Below are 25,247 nucleotides of genomic sequence, written 5' to 3'. Positions count from 1 at the left end.
ATCAGCACGCTAATTCAGCCTACTCCTCTTGTGCCTAGATGTCCACAACTCCCTCCCACCAACCATCCTGCTCTAGTCCCAGCTCAGGATCATTTCACAGAAGACCCTATCTTCATAATGGCACTCCCAGCTCAAGAACTTAGCGCAGTCCACTGCCTCGGTGTAAAGCACTCTGCCTGGCCTTGAAGGCCCTGCCTCTACCTCTCCTCACATCCAATAAGTTCCCAGGACACATCCTCTGTGCCAGTCACTGATGCCTACTTCTCGTACTGCCATTCTCCCTGATGTTAACTGCTAAACCACTGCCTTTATGGGTCATGCTGCTTGGTCACCCCCCTCCCCCCAAACAAAAAGTGTCTATTTACCTCTCTCATCTACCCAAATTCTCATGTGTCACAGTCTACCTCAAACCACAGTGCCTCTAAATTGCCTTCTCTGAGATGTCCCCAGCACACAGATTTAGGCCTTTTCTAATGACTCTTACAAATACTGCCTTCACCTCATAATTAGCACCTATTTAAATATGCTCCTATTCTCTGTTTCTGTATTATATTTTCACTGCCTATTTTGTTTTCCTATAATTGTAAACAGTTCTGTATCAGGAAACATACCGAACTCCTCTATACTCTATAATAATTAAAATCATAAATGGAACCTAGTAATGCTTTTTGATTGTTTAAAAATACGTATTTTACAGCACCCAGTGCATTTTTGCACACATGCCACATACGTAGGATATGTTGAATGGCTGATTGATTAACCCACTTTAAATGTACTAAATAAACACATTGCATTTTTACAGCTGTCAAATCCCTTGACTATTAACCTTTGTTATTTAACCATCGCCTTTCATCTTTCTGGGCTGAATCTGTGCTTTAGCTGTATCATCACACATTTCAATTTTCTAATTTAGAAAAAAAATAAATCAGTATGTAAAAATTTTACAAAAGATGATTCAGATATATGGTGATCAAAAATAATCTGTTACCAGAATTCATCTATAAATTGTCTTTATAATAGGTATCTTACTTCATTCCCAATTAAAATTAAATGGCTTTAAAATTAAATGGAATGTGGAATGTGGCATGATAGGCATTGAGAGGAAAGAGCTTCTGAAAACTTTTCTTTGAAATTCATGTTACCCAAATGTTAATATTTTAGGAATAAACATCCAGTAAGAGTTTGGAGGTAAAGAAGAGTGATACGGTAAGAGAAAGAAATGTGATAAAAGCTTTGGTTCTCTTGTGTGCAAAATCTTACTTTTGGTAAAAGGACTATGTGTCCCACCCAAAACTGTATTATTCCAGTTTTGAGGGATGTTTTGATTCTCCCCCTCCATCTTCATAAGGCAAAAAGTACATAAATGGGCTGCAGCTACAAAGAGAAAAAATTCTATCAAATTTTTCTATAGAAAATTTCAAAATACCTATCATTTAGAAAACCCACGTGTAAAGTCCCTAGTCTCCAGACAACAGGTTGGCATAAGCCACACGATATTGCTGGGAAAAGGCTATGTCCTAATATAAAAGAACTGTTTTTGTCTTAGTTCCTGGAAATTTGCAGAGCTATGTTAAAGAAAAAGAGAAGCCAAATTGGGCATGTTAGCATGAACAGACATCCAATAAACAGCAACAGAATGGAGGAAATTTACACCCCTTTGTTCAGACAATTAAAAACAATTAACGTTTTTCTCATCAACAAGCCAGCTTCAAATGCCGTGTGCAAAATTCACAAGCAGTCGTCCTGCCAGTAGTATACTTGACTCCTTAGTCTTTATAGAAAACTGTTTTTTGTCTCACTTGCTCTGCAAGTTTTTTAACAATTGCCTTTGGTAACTTAAGGAGAGAATTTGGCACAGAGAATTTGTTAAAATGTACATGAAAGCTGCCTGCCAAGGTAATAGTACAGAACAGGTGCTATCCAAGTCAGAAGGTGGACGCAAAAGAAGGAAACCAACAGACGGAATATAAGCACAGGAAGTGACCCCAAAACAAGGCAGCCGGCGCCTCATACTGTTCCCACCACCTGGCCCAGCCAGAGCCGGCCCTCTGCCAATTGTCCGGCCAGCAGTTGTGTATTTACACATCCCAATGGCAGGCCTGGCCACATCGTCTGCCTTTCTTTCTTTTTTAAAAAATTTCTTTCTCTTACTAGACGAAAGCCTGTTTTGCGAACTTTTGATTCACTTTTTTACTCTAAATATATAAAGGAGTTAGTGGTGCTTCTGATTTGTTTGAGCTCTTGTTACAATAAAGAAAATAATCATTTTTGTCTTATTTGTTAGAAATCCCCTTTTGCCGTTAAAGGTGTTATTGAAGGATTTGGGGTTGATTTCTTTGGGCACTTTCTTACTTTAAAGGAAGTAATCAGGTTTTCATTTTACTTATTAGAAATTCATACTTGCTGTTAAAGACAGAGGGTCATGTTTTTGCTAAAGTCGTTTAGCAGTATGAGGACATTTAGAATGCCTCTATGGTTCAACTTTAATCTCTTCATTAGTATTATTTCACCTGGACCAGCTGTAACCTAGAGGCAGGGCTGTTAAACTGAGATCAGATACCAAGAGTTAGTTTAGATCAAGTGTTGACTTTGATGTGGGGAAGCAAGTTCCTACACTAAATGTTCCTAAAGTTAAGTCCTTAGTACTCAGTATGACTGTGTGTTATAGAACCCTAAGTAGTCAATTAGTAGGAGAGGAAACAAATATTTTTTTCCTCTACTCATTTTAGGTTCATTGGCTAGGTCCCTGTAAATTAGACTGACAAAAGACAGATTAACAAAAGAAAAACAAATTCATTTACATGTGCATTGAGCATACACAAGGGAGAACTCAGAGATGAATACCTCAAAGGGATGGTTGGAATTTGGGGTCTATAGACCTAATTCACTAGGGGAAGGGGAGAAAGGGCACTTATAGAAAAACAAATGACATTTTGGAAAGATAAAAGGGACCTTAGAAGAACCAATGGGGGATATGTCAGTCTTGTGACAAAGTCTGGGTGTGATGAGAAGATTACAGTAGCTTTGCAGAAGAAGATTTAGTGACTTTTGAGATCTTTGGGGAGGCTCTGCTTTTAGGCAGATATGGGATTTCAGAAACTAAATGCATTCAGCTCAAAATCATTTTGATGCCCAATCCCAAAGTATTGACATATACACACTACTATATAGGAAATAGATAACTAATAAGAACCTGCTATATAGCACAGGGAACTCTACTCAATACTCTGTAATGGCCTATGTGGGAAAAGAATGTAAAAAAAAAAAAAAAAGTGGGTATATGTATATGTATAACTGATTCACTTTGCTGTACACCTAAAACTAACAAAACATTGTAAATCAACTATACTCCAATCAACATTTTTTTTAAATAAAAACAAAAAATAAAAAAAATGAAAACTAGGGACAAAAAAATCATTTTGATGCCAAAGAAGCATATTTTGGGGTGGCATATCCTGATCGTTCACAACATTTCCAGTTCTATTGCTCTCATTTCTGCCTCTTTTCTACTTTCATTAGATTTTCTTTAATTTGGCTATTCTTAACCTGTATTTTGAGTGATAGCAAGCCAGAGAAATGTCCATTTTTCCAAAACATTAGGCAGCATTTCTTTGACAACTGCCTCTTCTTCACTTTGCAAAATGTTAACATTACCCTATGAACAACAAGTGACTCTAAGGTTGAGAGATTCTGTGTGCAACTTGGTATCCTTGTTCATATTTTCTTTATTGCTATATATATATATATATATATATATATATATATATATATATAGTTTAGGTTTTATATTTTTTAAACGTTATTTTCAGTTTGGAAAAAAATATTTTAAATGTCCTAAAATTATCGAGTTTATTGAAACTTCCAGTTTGTGTCTATCCTTAGGTCACTAAAATATCACATGAGAGCTGATATCCTACTCTGTGTAGCCTTGGGTGGGTGCCTTAGTCTTTCCAGAATTTTATGTGGCCATACCAAAAAAAAAAATCACAGAAATGCTCCATGGGTTTCAAGCCCAATCTGGCAGCAAGGTGACCATAAGACAGCATATTTTAAAGGAATAGCTCCAGAAAAGATGGTCAAAGCAAAGTCTCTAGAATGGAAAACTTTACAATGGTAAGTTTTTTATAACTGAACCCAAAGTGTCCATACTATACAATAATATACACCAGTAAAGTAATTTTGTGATTTGTAAATCACCATATTTTTTAAAGACCCCTCATTAGTTTTTCTTACAAAACAAGTACACTTTATCTTCTTGATACATTATCTTACATGATTAATTTAATGATAGTTATCATCTCTCATTACAAAAGGAAACTTTTATAATGTATATTGACTATACAATTTTCTAGAGTTCAAATAAATAAAACTTGGATATATTGGCTATTTCTTCTTTTGCTAAAAATCATTTTCTTCACTTACTCTTAGCTTTCTTCAAACCTTTTTTATGTCTTTAAAGAGAATTTATTGACATACATTTTTTCACTTATAAGTTGAAACATTATTGTTTATTTTAAAAATTGCATTTCATATTGATTTTGATGGAGTCCCCTTACTATGAATCTAAAAGTCAAGAGGAGATGCAGAAAGCAGTTTTGCCATTTGTGACAACTGATCAGGGAAAGAGGAGTATATGGCTTTAAGTAGTCAGTCTCTGTGGGGACCCTCTGTTGGGTCAATCTATCCATTCCCCAGATTTTACATTTGATCCTGTCATCCCACACCACAAACACCAAGAGCCTGCTATGTGCAAAATACTGCAACAGATCCTGGGAAAACAAGGTGCATCAGCCCAGGTCCTTGCTCACAAAGATGTTATAGTCTAGGAAATATATTCTATTTATGTAGGTGTGAAGGAGGAAGAATGGCCTGCCTGCCTGGTTATTAGATATAGGAAGCTGGCCCTGTGAGAATTTCATCAGCCTGGTTTGAAGAAAATGTTCAGTATCAGATGAAGTCTTTCCAGTTTAACTGCTACTGTTTACAGTTATATCTGAATTCCTTGATATAGTTCAGAAGGACATTCATGATGTGCCCCTTCCTGAATTCTTTAGGCACACCTCCCTATCTTAAACACTACACTTCAGACACCATAACTACTTTGTAACCAAAATTTAATATTTTTCCACCTTCCTCTGCCACTTCCCTCCTTGAGCATTTATCTCTAGTCTGGCTTAGATGCCCACCTCATTTCTCACTTTGTACCCCATGCTTATCCCTACTGTTTTCACTCATCACATGATGGTGTACTTGCCTGTTCTTGACCGTTTGCCACTAGACTGTAAGCCCCTGAGAAATAGATACATATTCTTCCACCATCATGTCCTCAGTGTAAAATGGCTCCCACTTAATAGGTGCTCAATAAATATTTGTTGCACGAATGAGTGAATTGCTTCAACTTCTATTTTTCAAGAGAAACAGAATATTCCTAATTGGTCCATTCCATTATCTTTCAAGTAGAAAGCTAAATAATCCCAAATGATCCATAATCTACAACTAATTATACTGATTAAAATCTCTTAAAGTATAATTATATGAAGATTTACTTTAATTTAATACCCACTCTAAAAGTAACAACTGTTAGCAATTTCTAATTAGTTGCTTTTTTTTCAAATCCATATTAACTTAGGATTCAAATACCACTGTGATACATTCATATAAGCTAATTCATATTGCTAATTCATACAGCATATGGCTCAGAGTAAGTGCTCACTAATGTCAGCATGATGGCAGTAGTGCTGGTGGACTGGTTTATGGTGATGGCAATAATGAATGTGTATCAGTAATGGTATATATAAATCATATGAAAGACATATATCCAAGATAATATTATAAAGAAAGAGTGATAAAAAATTTGGACACCTATTTCAAAATACAGGAAAAGCATAATCATATATCTTCTTTTCAAGTAATTGTTATTAGAATTATTATTAGGTTAAGTATGATAATAACAAACCATCACATTAGGGAAGAGAATGTGAATTATAATTGTATAATTTTACGATGCTCTGTAGGGCACGGAATTATTCTCTCTAATGTCCAAAAATGCAAGTAAACGATATTGACATTGAAATGCTTTTTGACAAAAACAGCAGTCACAGAGAGAAAGAGGGAAAAATGTTTTTATACTCTCTCACTGCTCAAACTGTTTTACAAATATTTATAAAAGGTCACCAATAGAGGGCTTACCTGGGGTCAAGTGAAAGAGGCCCTAAACCATCAAAAGCTATTTCCAATGTCCAGCTGGGAGATCTAAAACAGAATAACAAAGACAGTTTGTGACAAAGCTGACACACAGTATCCTGGAAGGAGTGAAATCAGTTGTGACATTTTTCATTTATTTGTAAATGCCCCTTTGGCAGTACACTCACTCAAAATGACAGTTGCTTCTTACAGAATAGGGGAGGTGACGGTAAAATAGAGGAATCCTGACAGTTGCTTTAATGAGATTCTGCATTAGGGCTATTCTAACACTTTCCCCCAACAAGGAGCCTGCCCTTCATTTTCAATATCATAACTCAGTAATTTGGAAAATGTTATCTCTGTGAAAACTCAACCAGTGAGTCCTTAATAGCCATCGCTCAGTTTATTTTCCTCTTAACTTTCAATTAGAAGAACACATTCTAAAGCAAGTAACTGAATAAATGTCAGCCATACAGACCAATTATGTCTCTTATTAAAAGAGTACTGTTTTTATTAAAAAACAGTAATATGGAGTGTGACTGAATAACTCAAGACACACTCTCCAGTAACTCAGTATTTGTTTGGAAATATCAGGGAGTATAATATAAGCTACATATTTAAAGGCTTTACTTTCTGTATTTTAATAAGTTCCTCTGGAAAAGGAAATTATTGCCAAGGTAGTTTCACTAGTCTTTAAAATTTGAGCAACTCCAAATTAAGCAGTCTTAATGAAGATTCCACGTCATTTCTTCATTTAATTATTCTTTGATCATATGTTAAGTGCTTGGTGCAAAGCAACTGGCCTAAACCCATTTCTAAAAAAAAATGTAAATTATACTGTGCAAGGAAAATGCAATCCAACTCAGGTCTAGCCCAGCACCTACCACCTATTAGTCAACCAATAGGTAGTTGCTGAACTGGTAAGTTGCACAAAATCAAATCTCTGTGCATAGCAAAATGCATTTTGGCATTTCACTGCATTATGGGTTCAAAGTCTAGATCCCAGAGAAATGAACTAATTATGAGACCTCGGAGAAGTATCAAACTCTCTGGGTTCCAATATCCTTTTCTATGAAGTAGAGTTAGTACTATTTACTGCATGTGATTTCTGTAGCGATTAAACAAATGTTGGGGCAGGAATAAAGCACCTAGCACAGTTCGTGGCTCAAAATATGCTGTTAATAAAGGGTAGCTGTTATAATTATGAAGCTTTACTTTGACCAAAACAAATGACATCTGTCTCAAATAAAACAAGAACAAAAGTAGCAACAATAAATAAGTAAAAGGAGGAAATCGTGGCTTCAGGAGACTAAGATAAGACCTTCAGTTCTATCTCTCTTCCAGTAACAGCCTCTTTGCAACTCAGTTCTCTCATTACAAAACTGGGACTAACGTTCCTACCTTTACATAAAACCCCATCTCGGCTTGGCTATGAAGGCTGTCTGGGTATTTAAGCACCCCAAAATCATACGTTCTTGGAAAATGTGCAATGACTATGGCAGTGAGCATCATTTCACGTTGGCAAATTAACTGTGGTCTAAGATTTTGTGTTGGTAACCTTACCCTGCTGGCCGCTAATTAATTCTTAGGTACTGCTCAGCAGAGATGGAGAACTGCTTGAGCAGTTAAATGTGTGCAGACTCATGAAGGGTTTTGTTGCCTTATTCTATCCTCAGTTTACCTAGAGCAGTGGTTCTTAAACTTAGCTATACCTTAAAATCACCAGGAGGATTTTTATAAAATGCTATTGATAATATCTATGTGCAACCCAGCACAATTAAATTAACATATGTTTTAAAAGCTCTCCAGGTAATTCTAACGTGCAGCTAGGGTTTAGAACCGCTAGCTTAAAGTCTGATGCTTTGTTTCTCCAATAGACACTACTGGCTTCCTATACAAACCATTGTTTCCTCTTTTTTGCTAGGCAGAGCCCTGATTCATCTTAGGTGTCTTTTTTCCCCAAGCGACTCTGGGGAGGATGACTTATGCCCAGGTTCAGGCCAACCTGATTAGACTCAGCCAATCGTAGTGAACCCATTTCCTTCGCCAGGAATTGATTTAAGGGTATATATGTTATCCATATCTAGCCAACAATATGCAAGGAAACGTATTCTGGGGGATTCTAGCAAAGTTTTCCACCCTCCTAACAAAATGCTTCTTCTGCTGTTGTATATGGATACGATGCCTAGAACTGCTTTAGTCATCTTGACAGCATGGAGGAAGTTAATCTGAGGATATAGCTAACATCTTGAGAATGGCAGAGCAGAAGGGTAGAAACAGATTCTGTGGCAATGTCATTCAGCTGCTGAATTAACTTGTCCCACTTCTGGAATTATGTAAAATAAATTCAAACAGCATCAGAGCGCTTTGATTTACATAGCATCCCAAAAAAATATTAAACAAGAAAAAAGCTATATCCCAAGCCTAAGTTTAGCTCAAAAATATCTTTCATTGTTTATATTTTGAAATCCTTATGAACTAAAACAATTGGTGAAAAATGTCAATTTTTCTTAAAAACTAAATAGTGTCAGTTTTACTTCAGTGGCTTTATAGCACTTAGTTTTACTAAGAAAGAGTGTGTTGTAACAGACATAAGAAATTTAATAGCAGATCCTATCATTCAAATATTTTTCAGAAGTACTAATCTGTTCTAATTTTTCCATACACACATAATGTACAATATTAAATATATTTTTATACAATATGTACAAATACATGCATGTATTTGCTTTTTAAAGTTATTGCCAACCACATGGTGCCTAAAGTAGAGAAAATGAGTTTTTTAATATCTAACCACAATAATCCCATCATTTCCTAATAACTGCGTTTTTCCTTTTAATTGATTCTATGTATAACTTGCATTCCTTGCAAGTTGTATGTCTTACTGTCAAAAGTCCGTATTATAATTTTGCTTCCAAAATGTCCTCTCTTTTACTAGAGCAGTAATTTCCTGACTCAAAGAATACAAGGGATATTTTGGAATGATGCTTTACTGTCAACCACACAGTTGGAATGAGATTAAAAGGAATTTGTTCCAAGATCTACTATGGAGTTTTAAAGTGGCACACACTGTAATCACCATGCTCCAATTTGCCACTTTAAAATCTGGTTACTTCCAAACTCTCCAAATTCTTTTGCGTTGCTTTCTCTCTCTATCTCATCTGCAATTTCTGTTATTATTTATTCAACAATAAAAAAATCACCAGCACTTTTGTGGGAAGGGAGGAAACTAGACTACCCTTGGCAGGTGGTATTTGCTAGATAAAGAAGACAGCAACATGTATTAGGAGTCTTAGCTTTTGGGAGCCAGCAGAGAGGATGGGCCAGGGGAAAACAGGAAGTAGGGCTGGTGGAGAGCTCCGTGATGTGATCTCTTCCCACACAACCCACCAAATCTCCAACTAATTTACAAACTTACAACTGTCATGGTATGCTTAATGTGATGGATTTCTTGTGAAAGCCAATAGGGGATATAGTTCTGGTGCAGGACCAAGTGAGTTTAAAAAGCTGAAACTAAGTGGGTTCCATGAAGAAGGAGGAAAACAGTGCTGGGCAAAAAAAAAAAAAAGACAGAAATTCTGAGAACATTCCCCTCCTCAGAATAGATCAGGGTGTGAAATGGGCACTTGAACCAATTTTCCCTCAGTAGTTTGGGAAACCTCAATGTATCTTTTATCTCCCTCATTATTCTACGAGCCCCTGAGACCAATGCTGCGCTGCCTTTTACTCTTTGAATCACAACAGAACACAATAAATGAATTTGATTCAGGTGGGAGAGCTCCTCCAGAAAGGGTCTTTGTCCCTGCTACTACCAAATTTAGGCAAGCTCTGTATGCAACTTTCCTTTTCTACTCAAAATATTAATAAGACTGACTTCTCGATAGCGCTAAGAACTTGGCAGAGCTGAAAATCTCATGGGTGACTTTAGTTCAGGGTCAAATCTGTATCTCTGGATCACTTATTGCTTTGTAGAGGACACAGGTTTGCTTCCACCCCTCAAGCCTGCTCTTAACACAGTTCCTGACAGCTACTAGTACTTAATAAGAGTAAGAAAGAGTCTCAAAAGTGTAGTATGTTTTCCTGAACTTCATCTGGAGCTCCAAGTTCCATTTCTGGTATCTTTTCCTCTCTACAAAAGATGGGAGTTTCTAAAGTCATAGTAGTGGATCTGCACGCTCTAAAATATTATAGGTGCTAATGTCTGTTTTCAATCCTCCTCCTCCAAAGATAAGTACCTGACCATCATCTCTGCAGGGACTTTCACAAAGTAGAGACATAATAAATGTCTGGTGCACTGAACTAAATTATAAATGAAGTACCTATTGTTTGCTCTCTTTTTTTTATTTATGCTCTAACTATCCTTAGATAATGAATTTATCTTTTGGAGCACTAAAATACAACCATTAGGATCAGATATTTTATTTCACAAGTACAAAAATCAACATTGGTCTTAAAAAGTTTTACAAATTTTTGAGAGGAATTTAGTATTTTGAAGTTTATTTCTGGAGGCAAGCTCTTATTTCTTGTGAATTTCATTTCATTGATAGAAATATATGAGGTGTGTTAAGAACCACTGGTATTTCAATTGTAACTATTAAGGAAAATTGTATTACAATGCAGACAAGTAATCCTGAGGCCCAGCAGAGCAATAATGATTAACAACATGCTCTAGAGGGAGTATAAATTTTAATACTATCACTCATAAAATCCATGTTTCAATGTTTACAAAACAGAATCAAGTTTACCAAAAAGCAAATAAACATTTTGCTTAGGGGTTTCTTGTTTTCATCTCTGATTTTTAAATAATCAGCATCATCTCCCCAGAGCAGGAAAACTGTACCTACCTGCAAATGAACTATATGAAGTTCTAAAATCCTTACAGAGAATTCTCTCACTGGATTCTGCTCCCCGTAAATTCTATTACCAGTATTTATTCAAATTTACTTTTAAAAAGATAAGTGAGACTTCAGGGAGGTGGCCTTTACATGGATTTTATTTGCTGATGATAATGATGACAGACCATGCCTCTTTATAAGATGGGTTAGAGATTAATCCCACACTAATCAGAGTACTTTTTGAGAGCTGATCTCAATTCTGGACTCTAAGAGAAAACTAAAATAATACAAAAAATATGCAGAAAGTCATGGAAATGACTAAAAAGGCTAGAATTCAATGAGTAAAAGTGCAAGAGAATGTGATGAAAATCAGTGAAGCATATTGAGAAATGCAACATGCAAACAAACAAGGCCAAATAAACTCAAACATCAATTAATAGATTTTTAATGACACTATTTCATGATAGCTTGTTTAATGCTTTTTAATACCCATAATCTTACATCTTTTTTTCAAGTCACATGAACTATATAAATCAATGTGTTTAACTTCAATTTCTTCAACAAATTAGTTAATAGTTTCACAAAATAAGGTGATCATATGAGATGAATCAGTTGTCCCATTCAATATTTTAATAGTCACATTTCCTATTTTCTATGTTTGTGATATTTTGTAATTTATAAAAGGCTATCCCTATAATTCTAAACATGCTATGGGAGTTTATAATCTAAAGGAAAGGAAAAGACTAACACATGAAACAGTAGCCATATTTAATCGATACTATTGATGCTCTTAGGAAAACCTAGTGGGGAGAGTTAATCTTTCCTGCAGAGAAAGTAAGAAACATCAAGTTGGAATAAACTCTCATGTGTGTATTTAGCTCTGTCTACTTCAGGGATTGGCAAACTTTTTTCTGTAAAGGTCCATATCATAAATATTTTTGGCTTTGCTGAACATATGGTCTCTGTTGCAACTATTCAGTTTTGCTGTTCCAATGTGCAGAAGCCATAGACAGTATGTAAACAAATTTGCATGGTTGTGTGTGTTCAAATAAAACTTTATTTTTGAAAACAGCTGGGGGGCATAACTTGACAATTCCCAGTCAAGTTCATCATTGAGAAGTTATGCATGCCATTTTCAATATGGAATAGAAAGCAAGAAAGGGACAGGCCAGGTAGAATTTTTTGTAGATACACCCTGGAATTCAGAACACCAAAAACACTTATATTTGAATGTAATTTCAATAAACTATGATGGATGATTTTATTGATCATTGTTCCACATTTTCCATGAAAATTCCTCCCTCCATTAGGACAGATTCTTTAGAACCTGTCAACTAGATAAAGCTCTTCCTAAGCTTCCTGTTATTGAATTTCCTTGGCAACTGAGATAGCTATAAGATGACAGTCTACATATCAAATTTTTACAATTAGGGCTTCCCTGGTGGCACAGTGGTTGAGAATCTGCCTGCCAATGCAAGGGACACGGGTTCGAGCCCTGGTCTGGGAGGATCCCACATGCCGCGGAGCAACTAGGCCCGTGACCCACAATTGCTGAGCCTGCGTGTCTGGAGCCTGTGCTCCGCAACAAGAGAGGCCGCGATAGTGAGAGGCCCACGCACCGCGATGAAGAGTGGCCCCCGCTTGCCACAACTAGAGAAAGCCCTCGGCACAGAAACGAAGACCAAACACAGCCATAAATAAATAAATAAATAAATAATTTAAAAAAAAAAAAGAAAGAAATTTTTACAATTAAAAGCTTAATTACATTTTTAAATAAAAATAAAAGACTTTTTTCTATCACTCAGATGTGCCCCAATTTTCTACTTTTCCTAGAAATCAGTATTTCACTACATCATAAGGTTGAAGAAAATTATTAAATAAGTACAAGTACCCTGAAGCATCATAGCAATTTACTCCTTTCGTTCCATCCTCCATCATGAAATGTACCACAACACATTCAAAATTCTGAACAGAAATGTTGTAATATGGCTCTCAATTATTTCAGTGATAAAACACTAATAAAAAATTTCAGTGTTACAAAATGCAATTGCTAAACACGAGCTAGCCATTTAAAAATTCGACTAACTAAAATTTCCTTTTCCTCTAATATTGTTTCCTTTAGAAAAGTTATGAAAAGTGATCATGATGTAATCACAAATAATAATAGCTAATATTATTATATGCCAGGCAATATGTCAAGTGTTATACATTTATTAAATTATTTAATACTCAAACAACCCTATATAAAAATTCAGGTACTATTATTACTCTCATTATACAATGATGAAGAAACTGTGCTTGTCCAAAACCACAGGGCTACTAAGAAGCAGAGCTAGGATTTGAAAGCAGGTGTTCTTGGCTCCCAGTGCTAATGCGGTCAAGGCCTTGATTCAGTGTCTGCACAGGAATGCTAGTCTCCTGGCACAGCCAGTCTGCCCTACACTCTGGGAAACATCACCACTGACAAAGAGGATGATGAAATAAGAGATGGAGGTGAATGCAGAGAAGTACAACCAAAAGTGGTAGAAAGTGAGAGAATAAACGTCATTTATTCAACAAATGCTACAGGTCAGTAATCCTCCTTAGAGACATGGCAACCACATTTATTTCAGGCTTTGGAATCTGATCAGCCTGTTTAAAACCTTGCTCCACTACTTTTTTGATTACTTGCTTAAAATTTAGGAAACTCAGAATCCTCTTACATAAAATGAGGATACAAATCAGGATTGTTTTTCAGAGATGTTATGAGGATTAAATGATCTCATGAGGGCCTGATACATAGTGGGTGCCCCCAAAATGGTAGCTGCTACTATCATTCAGGGTTTTATTCATTTTAAATATGGAAGTGTCAAATAGTATGTTAAAAGATAACAGGCATCTGGATAAAAAGTTAAAAATGTATCCAAACATTTGAATGGCCTGTCTATATAACTTGGGGTTTCTCAAAATTTACTGATTATCTACCATGTACTAAACTTTATTAGAAAAAAAAAAAAACCAGTTGTGGTTAGTCATAAAGACAAACTCTCTAGAAGACTGACTGAATTTTTCACTTTCATCTGAAGACATTACATGTATACGACTGTTAAGACATTATTTCAATTCACAGAGCTTCCTACCTTGTCTATGGCTACAGTATGTTTTGACAATTCCTTCAGTCTTCAGCAAGGCTTACAAGGCCAGGCAGGCTGAACAGCCCCTCCTACGAACATATGCTTATTTCCAGTTTAAAGCCACTTCATCCATTTTTCCTAATGTACCATAAAAATATCATTTTATCTCTATGTGTCCCTTGATACACCAAAGATAGAATTGTATTGGATGCCATCTGATGTCTTCATCATTAAATGAGGAGGTAGTGACAATCGTATTTTAATGTAGTTAAATCATACTCCAGTAAAATTTTTAACATATGATGCTATTAATTATGTAACATTGCAAACAAACATAAAGAAGCAGATCATGTTTCAAGGAGCTTTTGTTAACTCAAAGGAGGGAAAAAAGAGAAAGACAAAAAAGGAAGAAATAAAGAGACAAACTATATTCAAAGAAAAAAAATTCTTTTGTAATTTTCTCTTAAGAGAATTGTCTGAATATACATTTTCCAAAGAAGACATACAAATGGCCAAAGGCACATGAAAAGATGCTCAGCATCACTAATCATCAAGGAAATGCAAAGCAAAATTACGAGCTATCACTTCACTCCCATTAGAGTGGCAATAATCAAAAAGACAAGAAATAACAAGTGTTGGTGAGGATGTAGAGAAAGGGGAACAAACACTTGTGCTCTGTTGGTAGGAATATAAATTGGTGCAGCCACTATGGCAAACAGAATGGAAGTAACAAAAATTTAAAAAAAGAACTACCATATGACCCAGCAATTCCACTTTTGGGCATTTATGCCAAGAAAACAAAAACACTAATGCCAAAAGATATATGTACCCTCATCTTCACTCCAGTACTGTTTATAATCGCCAAGACCGGGAAACAACTTGTGGCCAGCAAGAGATGAATAGATGTTAAAAATGTGCCCCCCGGACAGACACACACTAGAATATTTTTCAGCCTAGGAAAAGAAAGAAATCTTGCCATTTGCAACAACATAGATGGACCTTAAGCGTATTATGCTAAGTGAAACACGTCAGAAAGAGAAAGACAAGTACCACATGATCTCACTTATATGTAGAATCTAAAAAAAAACCTAAAAAAACCCTGAGCACATGGATATAGAGAATAGGTTGGTTGTTACCTGAGGGCGGGGTGGGGGGGGGGGGTGGAGGGAGATAGATAACAGGGTTAAAAGGTACAAATTTCCAATTATGAAATGAATAAGTCATGGGGAATATATGCACATCACGGTGGCCATGGTAAATAATACTGTATTGCATATTTGAAAGTAACTGGGAGAGTGGACCTTGAAAGTTCTCACAAGAAAAAAAATGTTTGCAACTATGTATGGTGAACGGATGTTAACTGGCCTTATTGTAGTGATCACTTTGTAATACATACAAATATCAAATCATTAAATTGTACACCTGGAACTATTATAATGTTATATCAATTGTTATGTCACTTATACCTCAAAAAAGATAATAAAGTAACTATTGGACTTGTTCTACTCTGTTCACAAACTGAATTTTAAAAGGAGGAAAAAGCAAAATAATGTTACAGAACCATATGATTATGATTACTAAAACAATAAGACACATAATTAGGTTATATTTAAGCACAAGTTGGCAATGACCTGACAATATATGAATAGCAAAGTCATAAATAAGGAAAAAGACATTTTCCCACAGATGAGATAAACAGCGTGAAGCCTCAGGTGGGTTAGAGTTAATGTGATTAGTTCCAGCAGGCAGCAAATCCCACGAGGCAGAATTTATCTTTCATCTGTTTTCAATTCATCCAGCTGGTACAGAGAAGTTTTTTTTCCCGTCACTCCACTGTTGTCATCCTGTCTTAGGTTCTGTTTTCAAACTTAAACCACCTATTACATCTTTGTCACAGGAAAGCTTAAACAAAGAGCACTTGTATAAGACATGCAGAAAAAATTTCAGAACACTCCATTAGGTGACTATCCTTGATCTTTGCTTTTATAGAAAATTTATGTGAATTAAGCCAAAATTATACTGAAATGACAGAATGAGTTATGAGTATAAGAATTTGTATTAAGTATAACCAGAATATAAACGATGTGCTTTCCTCATGGGAAATTCTACATTTATTCCAATGATGCTGCCATTGTTTAAGTATTTTTAATAAAACAAATGAGAGTTTGTTAAACATCAGTTTCATCATATAACAAGGTTACATTACCGAATCAGGTCCGTTTGCCTGACGAGCAGCAAGCCACACACTGAGATGCCCAGGTTTGCAGCAGACAAAAGTTTTATTCACAAAGCAGCCAAGTGAGGAGATGAGAGAACAAATCTCAAATACATACCCCTGAAGGCAAGGGGACTGGGCTATTTATGGGATAGAGCTGAGGTGGGGAGTGTGAGGAAAAGTGATTAGAGGCAAGAAAAAGCTGAGGTAATTATTGTTAGGGTGGAGTTTTCAGCTCTCTGATGTCGAAAGGTCACCGAGCGGACATCGGTGCATGCCCAGTCGGAGGACTGGTGATCCCAACCAGTCTTAACCAGCTTTAGCTCAAACTGGACACAGCTGACTCCAAGTTTCTGGACAGCAACTCGGGCAGAACATCTTGTTCAGGCTCTGTGACGCTTGGAGGACCTGCAAGTCTTTTGTAGCAACAATTAAAGCAAGCTTGATCAGCGAAGGCAGATTACAGGTGTAACGGATTTAACTGATGATTACCCTCATTTCAGTTAGTCATCTCTAAGCTCCTGGTTAGTGTTATATGACTACCAAAATAGTCCATTCAACCACTAGCTCTACTAATACTGGGACAAAGTAGAGGACGCATAAGATAATGATTCCATTGTACCCTGTGGGACACAGAGAATGCCACTGTATGTGGAATTTCTCTGAAAGGTATTGATATATTGAAAACAAGAGGGTAAGAGAAGGACAATGAAAGAAAGACAGGAAGCACCAAAACACACACACACACACACACACACAAACAGGCAAAAAAAAAAACCCCAAAGACCACCACCCTTCACTCATTCATTCACTCTTTTAAACAACTATGCCAAGGGCTAACCTTGATCTTAACGGTGAAGCTTTTGAATAATCTTATGTTTCAAAGACTTATGAAAAAAATAATTTCCTCTGAAAATGTTATCTCCATGTTTAAGAATATAAAATCTGTATACTGAGCATACGCTCCGAATGTTGGTTTGAGTCAGGATTATTGATTCTAATAAAACTCTCGTTAATACTTTTTGTTTGATATGCCTGTCTTATAGGTGGGGTGTGTGAATGTGTGTGTGAGAAAGAGATGGAGACAGAGAGATAAACACAAATAGACAGGGAGAGAGATAACTTGCTGACTCAAATAATTTTATGGCATACCTTTGTAATGTCAGAGCTTTTCATACTCTGGATAACTCAAATCACTGAGCCTTTATCTTGAAAAAACCCAGAATACAAAGAGACTTATCATGTAAGGGCTGCTACTTCAGCTTTCTTAAAAAGTTGACCAGGTCTTTGAAAAGGCAACTGGGACTACCATGTGCTCAGTGCAATTAGAATAGATCTGAACTTTCTTATGCTTTACCCATCCTCTCCTTCACACATCAATTTGCTGCAGAATGGGTAAGGGGAAGAGGCCTGGGATGGACGACCACATATACAAAGGCCCATAAACAAGAAAAAATATAAATGTTGAAGGAATTCAACCTGACTACAGCATAAAATATGAAGAGGAATGGCATGAGGTAAAGTTAGACCTGTAACCAAAGACCAGATAATAAAGGGCCTTGCGGGTCATGTTAAGATGATTAGATTTTATTCTCAGGTTAATGGAGAATCCTTGAAAGATCTGAAGTAGGGCTGTGATTTACTTTATAGTTAGGTCATTCCTCTGTTTCGAGTGTGAGGAATGGATTCGGAAAGATTAAAAGAGGAGAGACTAGTTAGGAAACAGTGTCATTAATGAGATGAAAGATGATGGTGGACTCAACTAAGTAGTTGAGGTGGATATGGAGATGGATGTCAACTAGTGGAGATGAATGTCAAGTGAATAGAAATGAAAGCTATTAAGGAGGTAGAATTAACTGGGCTTGTGTATTCACTGGTTTGGTGGAATAAGGACAGTACAGCACACCAGGTGGAAATACAAGAAAGGAGAGGGACTCAGAGATGTTGAAGGGAGAGAGAGAGATGGTCTCTAAACAGCCTTTGTCATCCAAACTGTCAAACTTGGGTCTGGTTTATTTTTAGATAGGTTTAAAAAGTTGGGAATCAAAAATGTTTTTAAAAATCATCTTGCATAAAGATGGTCCATACAAGGTGTTGGTCCATACAATGTTTTTTAAAAGTTATTTGCCAAACTTCAAAGATCAGGAAATTAAACACACACATCCAGATTTTTAGCTTCTCCAGAAAACTGGAAGATTTGGCAACCCTGGGCCATCATACCCACATAGTAAAAACTGGGTGAAGTTGGTTAGTGACGACTGTCCTTAAATAGAGCACATACTCTCCAGGTTTCTCGAGTCCCCACACTCCCTACTTTCTCACCAGCATAAAGGCCTTTTGTTAGTTACCAGAGATCATCTTTACACTTCATTCATCTATCTTACCTACATGGGCTCTAAGGCATTTGAGTTTGAGTAATTTTTTTAATAACATTCTGGTTTCAGGAGGAAATCAGTGAGTGACAGAAACATACTACAAAATACTGAAAGAAACATATAGAAGGACATGAGCAAGTTAATAGAATAATAATCCATTGTACCATCAATCAAGGAGTAATCACAAGGTATTTATTTAGCTTGGTGCCATATCACTTGGTACCAATTTGGTCTTATAACTAAAACAAACGTCTTCTCTTTTCAAAGTTCAACTTGAATTTAAAACTTCTTAAAACTAATCAAAAACAAAATCAGCTACTCATTAGCTAAATACCTCATCTAGATTTTCTTCAGGTATAATTTTTTTAAGTCTATTTTGTTTTTGTTTTTTTGGGGGGGAGGTAGAATTTTTTTAAACTGATTAAGAAAAAACAGAATATCCACGGTAAAGCAGAAATATTTGCCATGTTATATTACCATACCAGAAAAACATCCTAATATATGTATCAACACTATTTTCAATTAACTCTAATAAGCAAATATAATTCTAAGATTATGAAAAGGAACTGCTAGGATAATTGTTCTAGAAGTACTGCAATTAAAGATGGAAGTACATAATGCTTTCTTCTGGCAAAAGAACGTTTCACTGGCACAGACAAGCAGTCCCTCATGTAACATTTAATAATCAGTAGATGATACATAAATAGGAACAATCCCCCCCCCAAAAACTCTATAAATCCAAGTCTTAATCAGAATATGAAAGTTTGTTCATTTTCTCTAATAATAATATAGAAAATAAAATTAAAACTAACTTGCCGGTTGAAAGAAAAACTTAACATCACAAGATACATTGAAAGCATGTGTATTTTACTACAGGAAAATCACACCCATTTAAAAATTAATTTTAGAAGTAACTATAGCAAAGGAACTTTCAAAATTAATTCATTTATTTTATTTTTAATTTTTTCAATTAAAGTATAGTTGATTTACAATGTTGTGTTAGTTTCTGGTGTGCAGCAAAGTGATTCAGTTTTATATCCAGTTTTCTTTTTCATATTCTTTTCCATTATCGTTTATTACAGGAGATTGAATATACTTCCCTGTGGCATTCAGCAGGAACTTGTTGTTTATGTACGATAGTTTGTATCTGCAGTCCCAAACTCCTAATTTAGCCCTCCCCCCACCCCCCGTTCCGCTTTGGTAACCATAATTGTGTTTTCTATGTCTATGAGTCTGATTCTGGTTTTTTTTAGAAATTTTATTTATTTATTTATTTATGGCTGTGTCGGGTCTTCGTTTCTGTGCAAGGGCTTTCTCTAGTTGCAGCAAGTGGGGGCCACTCTTCATCACGGTGCGTGGGCCTCTCACTATCGCGGCCTCTCTTGTTGCGGAGCACAGGCTCCAGACACGCAGGCTCAGCAATTGTGGCTCACGGGCCTTGTCGCTCCGCGGCATGTGGGATCTTCCCAGACCAGGGCTCGAACCCATGTCCCCTGCATTGGCAGGCAGATTCTCAACCACTGCGCCACCAGGGAAGTCCTGTTTCTGTTTTATAAATAAGTTCATTTGTGTCATATTTTAGATTCCACACATAAGTGGTGATATATGATATATGTTTTTCTCTGTTTGACAACTTCACTCAGTATGATAATCTCTAGGTCCACCCATGTTGCTGCAAAAGGCATTATTTCATTCTTTTTAATGGCCAAGTAGTATTCCTTTGTATATATCCATTCATCTGTTGATGGACATTTAGGTTGCTTTCATGTCTTGGCTATTGTAAATAGTGCTGCTATGAACATAGGGCTACATGTATCTTTTCAAATTATAGTTTTGTCCAGATATATGCCCAGGAGTAGGATTGCTGGATCATATGGCAAGTCTATTTTAAGTTTTTTAAGGAACCTCCATACTGTTTTCCATAGTGCTGCACCAATTTACATTCCCACCAACAGAGTAAGAGAGTTCCCTTTTCTCCACACCCTCTGCAGCATTTGTTATTTGTAGACTTTTTAGTGATGGCCATTCTGACCTGTGTAAGGTGGTACCTCATTGTAGCTTCAATTTACATTTATTTTTTAATAACTTAAGGAACAATTTAAATGTTGTAATAATATTGTTCAATATTAGGCTTTCAAATTTATTCATTTCTTGATTTTTTTTCTCAAATTTCATAAAGAAATTGCTGTTCTTTGGATGTATAACAACATTATAGACATGACTTAAGAGGTTGACTTAACCTCTTATCAAAGAGGTTGTTCAAAATTATATATACCTCTGGTTTTAAGCAAAGATAATATAAAAAATAAACCACTTTTATTAGACAGCAGTATACAGATCAGTTTTTATCATCTTTGTTCAATCAATAATTTCATAGGAAGCCCTTCAAACTAATCCAAAGGAAAAACAACTCTTGGTTAGTAAAGTAGGATTAGCAGGTAGAAATGAAATGTCTGCAAACAGAAGGTGAGCTACTGTGTGTCTCTGGGTAGGTAGTATTCGCTTTCATGTATATAGTGGTGGGTCAAATGGGTAGATGTATAACTGTTATCTGAATAGAGACTATATTTAAAATATAATTACTAAATGCCATTAAATAAACCAAAATAAGATTGCTATCAGAATACTGACAAGAAGCAATGTCAATATTTTAGAGGCACTTGCTCCTGGACTGTAACATTTACAACTCTAGTAAGAGAAAAGAGATGGAGACAGTATAGAAAGCATGACGACTAAAATGTGTTTTTGTTTGCCAATGTTGTAGATTAGTATGAAAATCAATAATAAATGTTCTATGGAATATTCTAGTAGCAAAGGAGGTAATTGGCTCAACCTGCCATTTTATCTCTATTCACATTTTAAGCTACTTCTTTTGCTCTTTTCTCCTACTCTACAATTTCTTTCTTCTCATCTCTTTTCTCTTTTGCCCATGCTCAATGTCTACTGTTATCTGAGACTAGTTTTAGAACTTAACTAAAAAGCGTTCTTATTTCTTTCTAGGCATCGTATTGAGACAGTTTCACACTAGTCTCAGACAACTTTAAACCACTACTGCCAATTTGGTTCCCCAAACATAATATCATCATTAAATGCTATTCTATCCAATTTAAACTCTACTCTACAGACTTTAAGGTTTTCTTTCAATTGTCATTCCTCTGATTCCCACCAGTTACTTCCCCGAAAGGTTTCTCTAATTTGGCCAAACACTTATTTGTCCAGTAAAAATTGGCCACACACCTATAATATTTATCAATAAAGTACCTGATATAAAAGCTGCCCCTGCAAAGAACTGTAACCTACCAGGGTGATAAAAAAGCATTGTAAAATGTGCTAAATACTGATCTTAATGGAAACACATACTAAGAGCTGTAATGTAACTAACTTAGTGTTACTATTTGTAAAACATTTTAGAATTTTATTTTTATTTTGATGTTCTAAATTTAAACCAATGTGTTCTGTGTTACATACATCCTCCGTAATTTCATTGCCTCTATCTTCCAATTTAATAATTATCTCCTCAGCTGTGTTTAATCAGCTGATAACTCCTCTATTACCATTTTAATTTTAATGATTATATTTTTAAATTTCTAATACACACTGGTTATTTTTAATCTATCTTTTAAAAAAATAATTTTTTCCTTTTTTATGTTTTTACATGCTTTTAAATTTCTTTAATTTTTCATCCCCTCTAGGAAATATATTTATTACAGGAGCTGTTTTTTTAGTAGTTATCTATTTTAGATATATTAGTGTATATATGTCAATCCCAATCACCCAATTCATTCCATCACCATTCCCCCCCACCTCTGCTTTCCACGATTGGTGTCCATATAGTTTTTCTCTACATATGTGTCTCTATTTCTGCCTTGCAAACTGGTTCATCTGTACCATGTTTCTAAATTTCACATGTATGTATGAATATACGATATTTGTTTTCCTCTTTCTGACTTACTTCACTCTGTATGACAGTCTCTAGGTCCATCCACCTCTCTACAAATGACCCAATTTTGTTCCTTTTTATGACTGAGTAATATTCCATTGTATATATGTACCACTTCTTCTTTATCCATTCGTCTGTTGATAGACATTTAGGTTGCTTCCATAACCTGGCTATTGTAAATACTGCTGCAGTGAACATTGTGGCACATATATCTCTTTGAATTATGCTTTTCTCAGGGCATATGCCCAGTAGTGGGATTGCTGGGTCATATGGTAGTTCTATTTTTAGTTTAAGGAACCTCCATACTGTTCTCCATAGTGGATGTATCAATTTACATTCCCACCAACAGTGCAAAGAGGGTTCCCTTTTCTCCACACCCTCTCCAGCATTTGTTGTTTATAGATTTTCTGATGATGCCCATTCTAACTGGTGGGAGGTGATACCTCATTGTAGCTTTGATTTGCATTTCTCTGATAATTAGCGATGTGGAGCAGCTTTTCATGTGCCTCTTGGCCATCTGTATTTCTTCTTTGGAGAAATGTCTATTTACGTCTTCTGCCCATTTTATGATTCGGTTGTTTGTTTTTTTTGATATTGAGCTGCATGAGCTGTTTATATATTTTGGAAATTAATCCTTTGTCCATTGATTCGTCTGCAAATATTTTCTCCCATTCTGAGGGTGGTCTTTTCATCTTATTTATAGTTTCCTTTGCTGTGTAAAAGCTTTTAAGATTCATTAGGTGTCATTTGTTTATTTTTGGTTTTATTTCCATTACTCTAGGAGGTGAGTCAAAAAAGATCTTGCTGTGATTTATGTCAAAGAGTGTTCTTCCTATGTTTCCTCTAAGAGTTTTATAGTGTCTAGTCTTACATTTAGGTCTTTAATCCATGTTGAGTTTATTTTTGTGTATGGTGCTAGGGAGTGTTCTAATTTCATTCTTTTACATGTGGCTGTACAGTTTTCCCAGTACCACTTGTTGAAGAGACTGTATTTTCTCCATTGTATATCTTTGCCTCCTTCATCATAGATTAGTTGACCATAGGTGCATGGGTTTACCTCTGGGCTTTCTATCCTGTTCCATTGATCTATATTACTGTTTTTGTGCCAGTACCATATTGTCTTGATTACTGTACCTTTGTAGTATAGTCTGATGTCTGGGAGTGTGATTCATCCAGCTCTGTTTTTTTCCCTCAAGATTGCTTTGGCTATTCAGGGTCTTTTGTGTATCCATTCAAATTTTAAGATTTTGTGATTTCGTTCTGTAAAAAATGCCACTGGTAATTTGGTAGGGATTGCATTGAATCTGTAGATTGCTTTGGGTAGCATAGTCATTTTCACAATATTGATTCTTCCAATCCAAGAACATGGTATATCTCTCCATCTATTTGTGTCATCTTTGCTTGATTCCATCAGTGTCTTATAGTTTTCTGAGTACAGGTCTTTTACCTCCTTAGGTAGGTTTATTCCTAGGTATTCTATTCTTTTTGTTGCAATGGTGAAAGGGATTGTTTCCCTAATTTCTCGTTCTGATATTTCGTTGTTGGTGTATAGGAAAGCAAGAGATTTCTGTGCATTAATTTTGTATCCTGCTACTTTATCAGATTCATTGATTAGTCCTAGTATTTTTCTGGTGGCATCTTTAGGATTCTGTATGTATAGTATCATGTCATCTGCAAACAATGTCAGTTTTACTTTTTCTTTTCCAATTTGTATTCCTTTTATTTCTTTTTCTTCTCTGACTGCTGTGGCTAGGACTTCCAAAACTATGTGGAATAATACTGACTAGAGTGGACATCCTTGTCCTGTTCCTGATCTTAGAAGAAATGTTTTCAGTTCTTCACCATTTAGAATGGTGTATGCTGTGGGTTTGTCATATATATGGCCTTTATTATGTTGAGGTAGATTCGGTCTATGTCCACTTTCTGGAGAGTTTTTATCATAAATGGGTGAATTTTGTCAAAAGCTTTTTCTGTATCTACTGAGATGCTCATATGGTTTTTATTCTTCAGTTTGATAATATGGTGTACCACACTGACTGATTTGCGTTTATTGAGGAATCCTTGCATTTCTGGGATAAATCCCAATTGATCAGGGCGTATGATCCTTTTAATGTGTTGTTCCATTCTGTTTGCTAGTATTTTGTTGAGGATTTTTGCACCTATATTTATCAGTAATATTAGTCTTTTTCTTTTTTTGTAGTATCTTTGTCTGGTTTTGGTATCTGGGTGATGGCGGCCTCATAGAATGAGTTTGGGAGTGTTCCTTCCACTGCAATTTTTTGGAAGAGTTTGAGAAAGATGGGTGTTAGCTCTTCTCTAAATGATAGAATTCACCTGTGAAGCCATCTGGTCTTGGACTTTTGTTTGTTGGAAGATTTTTAATCACAGTTTCAATTTCTTTACTTGTGATTGGTCTGTTCATATTTTCTATTTCTTCCTGGTTCAGTCATGGTTATACATTTCTAAGAATTTGTCCATTTCTTCCAGGTTATCCATTTTATTGGCATAGAGTTGCTTGTAGTAGTCTCTTAGGATGTTTTGTATTGCTGCAGTGTCTGTTATAACTTCTCCTTTTTTATTTCTAAT

At 35.7% G+C, this 25,247-nt stretch overlaps 1 protein-coding gene across 6 annotated transcripts in view; it reads right to left on the bottom strand.

Annotated features, from left to right (window-relative positions):
* Positions 1-25,247, bottom strand: part of NAALADL2 (N-acetylated alpha-linked acidic dipeptidase like 2) — a 1,495,600-nt gene that overhangs the window by 1,384,583 nt on the left and 85,770 nt on the right. For all 6 annotated transcript variants that reach the window (XM_059922024.1, XM_059922026.1, XM_059922019.1 and 3 more), the window contains one exon: positions 6,190-6,252. The gene's annotated coding sequence lies outside the window, so the exon portion shown is untranslated. The remainder of the gene's footprint in view (positions 1-6,189; positions 6,253-25,247) is intronic.

Source organism: Balaenoptera ricei, chromosome 4 (genome assembly GCF_028023285.1).
Source record: "Balaenoptera ricei isolate mBalRic1 chromosome 4, mBalRic1.hap2, whole genome shotgun sequence".
Lineage (NCBI taxonomy): Eukaryota > Metazoa > Chordata > Mammalia > Artiodactyla > Balaenopteridae > Balaenoptera > Balaenoptera ricei.
Note: the sequence above shows the minus strand (reverse complement) of the source record. Positions and strands in the feature narration are given on the sequence as shown.